Genomic DNA, 8918 nt, shown 5'->3' with positions numbered 1-8918 from the left:
ATTTGATCCATTGGTTGAAGATATAAATATGGGTGTCAATGGACCAGGTCTGGGTTGGAACCAATTTAAATAAAAATCAATTTGAACAGATTGAACAGTCCAAGCATTGAATTGTACTGGTCCAAAGTATTCATTGTATTAGATTGGACCTCATCCATCTGTAATGGACTCAAATTGGGCTGGATCAGATTGGACCAAATCTGGTCTGATTGACATCTCTACCCAAGTAAAGGTGTCAATGGATCAGTTTTTGGGCTGGACCCTGTCCAGTCCAAAATCAATTTAGATGGATTGGACGGGCAACAAGGCATATTGGATTGGACCAATCTGGTCCAAAATATTTATTAGATTGGACTGGACCTGGTTCATCCATAATAAATTTATATTGGACTCAGATGGATTAAGCCAATATCTAGTCCATTGAAATAAGATAAAAACATAGGTGTCAATGGACCGGGTTTGGGTTGCAACCAATCTAAATTAAAACGAATTTGAACAGATTGAATGGTCCGGACATTGAATTGAACCCATCCAAAATGGTCCAAAACATTCATCGAACTGGATTGGACCTGGTCCATTTGCAATGGACTCACATTGGACTAGATCGGATTGGACCAAATCCAGTCCAATTGACACTCGTACACCCAAGTGGACCTGAATAGTGCAAGGCTTTTCCAGCTGATATAGGAATTAGTGGCCGGACAAATTTGGGCCAAGGATTGCCACACCTTTTGCCAGCACTGCTCACAGCCGATGCCCAATGGTCGCGTTGATCATTTTTGAGCTTCAAACTTGAGAATGGTTGAATTTCCCCTTGGTAGACAACAGAAGAGGTGAATAGAGCTGCAGCTCACATGGCCAACTTTGTTGGCATCTTGGCACTACATGGAATGACTAGACGCCTCAAAAGAGATCCACAGTTTGAGTTTCTGTTCTGAGGGACATGCTGGGGACATATTGTCCCTTCTTCACGTTGTTTTCTTGCCCCCAAATCTCTTGAATACTATTAGTTGATCCAAAAAAATGCTTAATGATTCCTTAATCTTCATTGTAAATTGGCATCACATGACATTGGTGCTAGTTCATTAGATCTTCAGTTATGACTTGATTTTCTTGTCGGGAGTTTTAAAAATCAAGATCTCTAGATTTGACGCAAGGTGGGCTATGTTTTCTTGGATCCCCTGTAATTTTCTTTTCTTTTTTTTTTGATAATGGTTAATAAAATTTTAAGGCCATCAAATTTAAGGGTCTTAAAAAATAGTTAATAAAATTTTAAGATGGTCGTCCCTCTCTTTTTGGAGTAAAAGATGGGGTGTTAGAAAAAATTGTAAAACTGAAACCAGAAGCTTTCTCTTCAACTTCTGATTTAAAATATGTTTTAAGTTCCTCTGGCAATTGATTGGGTATCATATTTCATGAAGCATATAATATTCACATGTTAGTTTTATTGAATACGTAATAGCTCGTCTTCTCTTATTTTTCTTTTTTCATGTGACCCCAATAAGGCTTTAAAGTAGAACTTGTAAGAGGGTTAATTTGTAGGATATTTTTGATAGATTTATCACATAACAATAACCCATATCAGCTATGTGGAAGTGAAGACATGGTTTTGTGTTTGGAAGTATCTTTTGGTTGGTTTAGAAAACTGGGTTACTTTGCTTAATCAAATTGAAAATGCCTTCAATTGGGTTTGATTGAAAATACATAGACATTTTTTGCTTGATGTGTCATTTCTTAAAAATGAGAAAAACAAAAACATCCATTTTTAGGTTGCATTTGGATAAACTTAAAGATTGTACTTCCAAAATCCCAAAAGCACAAATCCCCAATTTTAAGCTTTGCGCTTATGAGGCTTAAATGTGCCTTAACTTGGGATTATAATGTTTTTCAAACAAATTCTTAAATTCTTACATTACGCTTAAAATCATGGTTTTTAAAATTGACCTGGTGACTGAATCGGTCAGAGGTCCAGTTATCGGGTCAAACGGTCCAACTGTTTGAACTGAACGCTCGGCCCAATTTAATTTGTCACAGCCCGAACTGTTCTCTTATATATGTTATTACTTTTTAGTGAACTCTTGTTCTATTAGACAGGGTAGCCCACTTGTGAGTTAATGGTTACTGGTTAGAACTGACACCTGCAGGCCGTATTGGCTCTACAAATTTGTAGTGCTTATCTTGGATTTACCCAAAAGAATTGGGCCTACCACCAAACGAGTACCGCATAAGAAATCAGGTTATAAGAACTCGCTTCAGTCAGTGCAAGGCTATATAAAGGCTGTTCGAACGGGCCTACCGGTCGTGCACTGACTGAAGCCGATCTCTTTAAATACTTGGACGATCTATGACTGAATTTTATTGGATGAGTCAATGATAGAACTGTTGCTTTAATGAAAACAAAAGAACGACTAAGCTTAAAAAAGTGCTACACAGATTAACTATCAAATTCACCCAATCTGTACTTGGAGACGATGGGCAAATTGAATTCTAAGAAACTTCAAACAAACTCCTTCATAATTCTTATAATTGCTCGTGCTTTTTGCAGTTCTGTCTATCATCCTTGGTTGGAGAGAAATCAGAGAAAATACAGAGCTTTAGTAAGCTTCGGTGTTGATCACTTGATTTTATATCCACCATTAAACTTAACTAGCGGTGACCCGTACGGGATGTATTTATAAAAAATATATATTTTAAGGGAAAAAAATAAAGTAACAGTAATTTATTAAAAATTTTATATATTTTTAGTTTTTTACATATAAAATAGTAGAAACAATAGTTTTTTTTTCCTTTTTAGTTATTGAGCTTCAAATATATTTATTTTTATATAACAAAAAATGTGCTTGAGGTGAGATCAATAACCAAATTAAAAAAACAATTTCAAAATTATTAAATTGACGAAGAATCCATGAAGCAAATTTACATCAAATTAATAAAAGAATAGAAAAAAAAACTAATAACCCATGGAAAGGAGAAATAGTTTCTTTAGGCTTTTATATAAGAAGAAAATTGTGTATTGGTGGGCAAATTTGGGTTTTGGGTCAAACCTAGGGTTCATATTTAGGTTGGCCTTTAACCTAACCCAATCCATCTTATTAACATCTCTACTTTATTAGATAGAACCAAAAGGGACTAAAAGCTATTTAAGAAAAAAGAAGAATTAAATGGAGCAGATGTTACAAACATTGGCTATTAAAGTGTAATGGAGAGAATACAATGGTGTTATTAAAAAGTAAATATGGATTATATGAGAGACAATAAAAACCCATGAGAGTTTTAATTGTGACTTGTTATATTTTTAATGATTTCATTTAAAAAAAATACTTATGTGCGAAAAAGGAAAGGAAAAGAAGGCACATGTGATTTTTGTGGTGAGAGAACCTCTCACACACACACACACACACACAGAGAGAGAGAGAGAGAGAGAGAGAGAGAGAGAGAGAGAGAGATTTAAGGCTTGAAGTTAGGAATGGCATCGGGGCGGAACGGGGATCCCCACTCCCCATGATTTTTCATAATGTCAATCATATTTTGCTTTTATTTTTTATTTTATTTAAAAAATAAAAAATAAAATAATTAAAAATTACAATCATATTAGAAAATATTCAAACATATTCAACCATATTTTTTTAAAATATTAATATATAGACACATGTATAGATATATACATATATAAATGTATGCACACATATATACATAGATTTGTGGGAATCCCACGGGATAGGGGTCAAGGTCCCCATGGGGCGGGGAGTGCTCTCCTCATCCCCACTAGCAAGGATGAAAATTTTCCCATTTGCAGTAGATCCCCACAGGAATAAGGGAAATGGAGAAAATTGCCATCCCTACTTAAAAAGGGATAACAATTCTTTGTCAAAATTCTTTGTATTAAGAGTTTTATTTTTCACCCCTTCTAATTTATTTTGATATAACTCTCTCTCAAAATGTTTTGATCAAGCTGAGTTTAGGCATGGACAATATGTTGTAAGACCCGATCAGTTGTTGCTCTCACTACCCATTTTCTGTTCATACTTTTTAGAAGCGTAATTTGACACTGTTGCAGCCTGGAAGTCTGAAACCGCCTTATTGCTGGCATCTCAGAGAAATCCAAATTGGCATTGAAATAACAGGTTGGACTTCGTTTAAGCCCTTTACCCATTAAGTCATGTCATGTTGCGAGTCGGATGGAACAAGCCCCATCACACAAATTGACGTGACTAACCATACAAAACATGCAAGAAGAAAGAAAATTATAAAACCGAATGAGTCATCAGCATACTTCAGTTGGATTTTGACTACAATTAGCCCATTATGTTGAGCATCTTGTACCAAAATCTATCCACTTAGCCAAACAAAATTAAATTAATAAAAACAAAAGTTGAGGATCATCTGAAGATTTCTATTGTTGAGTCTGAGAGACACTAGAGATGTCCTAATCAAGATGAAAAACAAAGAGATTCCTCCAACAAGCTGAGTCAAGAGGCTCCAAAAGGGGACACCAAGCAACATTCATGCCCCCCAAACAAGACAAACTAGAACTAATGACTTCTATTAATCCGTGACCTTTAGGAGGGCTGAACCGCAATGGCTTATGGTTTTTTAAAGTGGGTTTCATGGTGAAAAATCTAAAGAGCCCAGATCTACTGTCAGTCAGTTATTTGAAAGGCTTGGCTTCACTTTAAAAGGTAGCTGAACCAACTTAATTGAATCTTTAACTCAACCTTTCCAAATGGGCCCTTAATCCAATCTTTCTTTTATTGTGTAACTTTCAATAATGAAAGCAACCCCAAGTATGAATTGGTCACGACAAGCTAAGTAGCTAACTAATGGTATCTAAATTAAAATCTAATATGCCATCAATACATGGAAGCTTTTGAAGTAATGGTGATGAAATGAGTCGATTAGGGGTGGGACTCATCATAGCTTGTTAATGGGTCCCCATCATTTCCATCAGATGTCTCATTTAGGGGTGACATGCTACAAATTTTACATATCCATGATTTCATGATATCGGCTTATAATTATACTAGTAAATATGTACATGCATTCTTTGTACGTGGCAATTATAAATGATGATAATGATAATAATAATATATTCAAAATTTTCTATAAATTTTATGTTATTTTTTTTTATTTTTCATTTTATATTTTATATTTTTATTATTAATCAAATGTAGATTGCAAAATCCAAATATAATTACATAAACACCTCATCTAAATACGTGATAATCGGATCAAGTTGTAAAGTTTCAAGTATCATTGACAAGCCTACCTGCTTTGCTAGACACTTCTTTTCGTAGTGTTTTTTTCTTTCTTTTTGGTGTATCTTTGTTCATTTACCAAAAAATTGTAAGATTTAAATAGTGGGAATAGAATGATGTGAAAAATAATAGTTCAATTTACAATTTAAACCTTATAATTAATAGAATTATAGGTGTGTTCAAATTTTCTACAATTTTTTTTATTTTTCTGTGTTAAAATAATTCTAATATATCACATTTACTTTTTATTTAATATGATAAATATATGATATTATACATGTGCTTGAATGTTTATTTTGCAAAATTTATGTATTTCATTTTCATTATCAATAAAAATAATTCTTGTTTATTATACTTATTTTTGAATTTAATTAATAAAAACATCATAAATGTGTCTACTTTTTTTGTAATTTTCTATAATTATTTATATTTTAAAAAAATTATAGTAATAATATAAAGGGTTTGCACGTGGAAATTCTAGATGATGATAATTATAGTAATAATATATCCAAAATTTTATATAAATTGTATGTACTTTTATTTTTTAATCTTATTTTTTTTTTGTTTTTATTATTAATCAGATGCAAATTACAAAATTCAAATTTGATTCATAAACACCTCATCCAAATATGTGATAATCAAATCAAATTGTGAAGTTTCAAATATCATTAACAAGCCTATCTACTCGACTAAATTCTTTTTTTTTTTGTAGTGTTTTATCTTTTTGGTGTATCTTTTTTCTTTTGTTCATTTATCACATAAGTGTAAGATTTAAATAGAGGGAATTGAATGAGGTGAAAAGTATTTCAATTTACAATTTAAACCTTACAATTAAATAGGAATTAAATTAAAAAATGAGTATTTTAATTACTTTTTAAAAAATTGGATCGGATTGGATGATCAAACCGTTTGGACTAGGAACTAGTCAAGTCACCAATTCCATTTTGGCCCTAAACTGTTATTTTACAAAAAAATGTTGAAATGATCAAAGAATTGTTAACCCGAATGGTTTAACCGTTAAAATGTTCGATCCGATTAACATTCTTGGGTTGCTTTCAAACCATTTCCAAAATTTGTATTTATTTTAAAATAAAAATTAGAAAATAAAAAAATGAAAAATGAAACTTTCATATCTCATAAACTTGTTCGATTATTCTTGATAGCAAAAACTAGTTATGGTTTTTAGTTTTTTCATTTTGATTTTGAGTTTTCTCATTTATGTTAATCTTTTTAAGTTGTAACATTAAAAAAAAATCAACTTCAATAAAAAATCAAAAAATTCGATGCATGAGATGGAAGATTAAACACCGATCTTATATTAAAATCTAAGGTACATCAATGAAGCAAACGATCTAGTATCTGAGAAAGATCTTGAAAGATGAGAAAGATGTAAGAAAAGGGCAAATGGTATTGTAACGGTGGTGATAATGAACATGGAGATAGCTGCCAGTGACAGTTCTTTTACCTTTTTTTTTTTTTTTTTTCTTTCTTTCTTTCTTTCTTCTTCTTCTTCTTCTTCTTCTTCTTTAGGCAAAACAATTATGCAATAACGATTGGTGAACATGGTGGCAATCACCTCCAGTGATGCTCCCTTTTCTTCTTCTTATTCTTCTTCTCTTTCTTTTTTTTATCACTTCTCTGTTTTAACCAGTCACCTCTTTCTCAAACTCACACTCCTCTCTCATAATAATGTATATATACGATAGAATTTTAACCCAATCTTAATATAACAGTCAAAATAAAAAGTTGCATTATATTTTACATCTTATTGATTGACTTGCTCAAACTAGACAGTTGAACCATTGACCTGGAAACTAGAAGCCAAAGCGGTTCCATTTCTGAATTGGTTGTTAAAACCTTGATTTTATTCAAAAGAAAGTTTCACAATATTATTCATATTTTTACTAGTAGTGTAAAATAAAATTATAGATGTGTTCAATTTTTTTATATATTTGTGTGTGTAAAAATAATTATGATATATCACACTTACTTTTTGTTTGATATGATAAATACATGATATTATACATGTGCCTAAAAGCTTTTTTTTTTTGCAAAATTTATGTATTTTTTTTGTTTTTTTGTTTTATATTTTATTAATTTTTATTATATATTTATGACATTAAAGGTTAACACATTTAATGCAAAAGTTGAACTATTTATTATTAATTTTTATACTTCATTTTTGGTTAGTTCTAAATTATGCATTTCATTTTCATTAACAATAAAAATAATTATTGTTTATTATACTTATTTTTTAATTTGGTTAATAAAAATATCATAAATGTAACTTTTTTTTTACATTTCTTTTGTAAATTTCTATATTTATTTATACTTAAATTTTTTTTACCTAACTATGACTTCATAGGTTGATCAATTTGATTTGGATGGTTGAATTGCTTAGCCACCACTTGGATAAATAATGATTTTGTTTTTTGGTGAGTTTTAAAATACATGAATTTATATTGTTAAAAACATTTACATGGATCTAATTAGTAACATTTATTAGTGAAAATAACTTAAAAATATAGGATTTAATAAGAGAAAATAAAATTTAATACCTTAGCATACGACTCAATGAAAGGGGGATTAAATGATGTGGAAAGTAATAATTGAAGTTACACTTTCAACCTTCACAATAATTAGAGATGGATTAAACACATGAGAGCAAATCAGCCCCCCACAAAATTGCCCCTCACAACGTCCCACAACAGATCCCCATCATGTATTGTGAACATCTCCCAATGATGACATCATCATTGGGGGGCTGATTTGAACTCTAAATACACAAATATGACCATTATAGTAGCCATTAAAACTACAATAAAATGACATTTATAACCTTTTTCAAACAAAGAAATAAATGATAATTTTAATCCAAAAAAATTTTACATTATATTTACACTTTTATATATAGTATACATAAATGGGACTTGACAACTATTTAAGTGAAACTGATTTATAATATAAATGCAGAGCATTCTATTGTACGTTATCCTTAAGATTGTTTCCCCACAATATCTGTGGCTTGCAAAACCTTCAGATTGATGCAATGGTGGGACTCTTTACTGCATCTCCTTCCAAACACTGTTTAAAGCAACCAAATCTGTGGCAGATGATTTGACCATCTCATTGGATGCTGTGATGATCCATGGGCAAAAGGTTAAAAAAACTGTACTGTTCAGATCCTCTAATGAGCTCAGCTCAGTCCCGTGAGAGTCTTCTGTAAAATTATAAGTAATGAATTCCTTTCTTCTTCATAACAAAAGATAGGAAAAAAAAAGATAAATAAAAAGGGCAATTGGAGCATCTAAAAACCAGTAAATTGTAAAGTAGGGCAACAATTTCAACATTGAAATGGAACCAATTAGTGGGGGTGGGGCTGCTAGTATGAGGCTCAATTTGATCAAGTGATGTTATCCGTCTGATCAACTTAATTGATGCATGATCAATCAATCAACGCCTATAAAATCTTGACCGGGAGACATCTTGTCAATGAATCCGTATTGATGAGATAATCCTCATCATCCACATCAGAAAATGTATCTAATCACTGATCGGTCCCACCTAGAGTATTCGTTCTAATCTACTCAAAATTTGAATGATATCTTCTATATATCCCATGATCCCTTTATAAATAATTTAGATAAGATAAAATACAACTGT

This window comes from Nelumbo lutea, chromosome 1 (genome assembly GCF_056320005.1).
Source record: "Nelumbo lutea isolate HS-2025 chromosome 1, American lotus-T2T, whole genome shotgun sequence".
NCBI lineage: Eukaryota > Viridiplantae > Streptophyta > Magnoliopsida > Proteales > Nelumbonaceae > Nelumbo > Nelumbo lutea.
Note: the sequence above shows the minus strand (reverse complement) of the source record.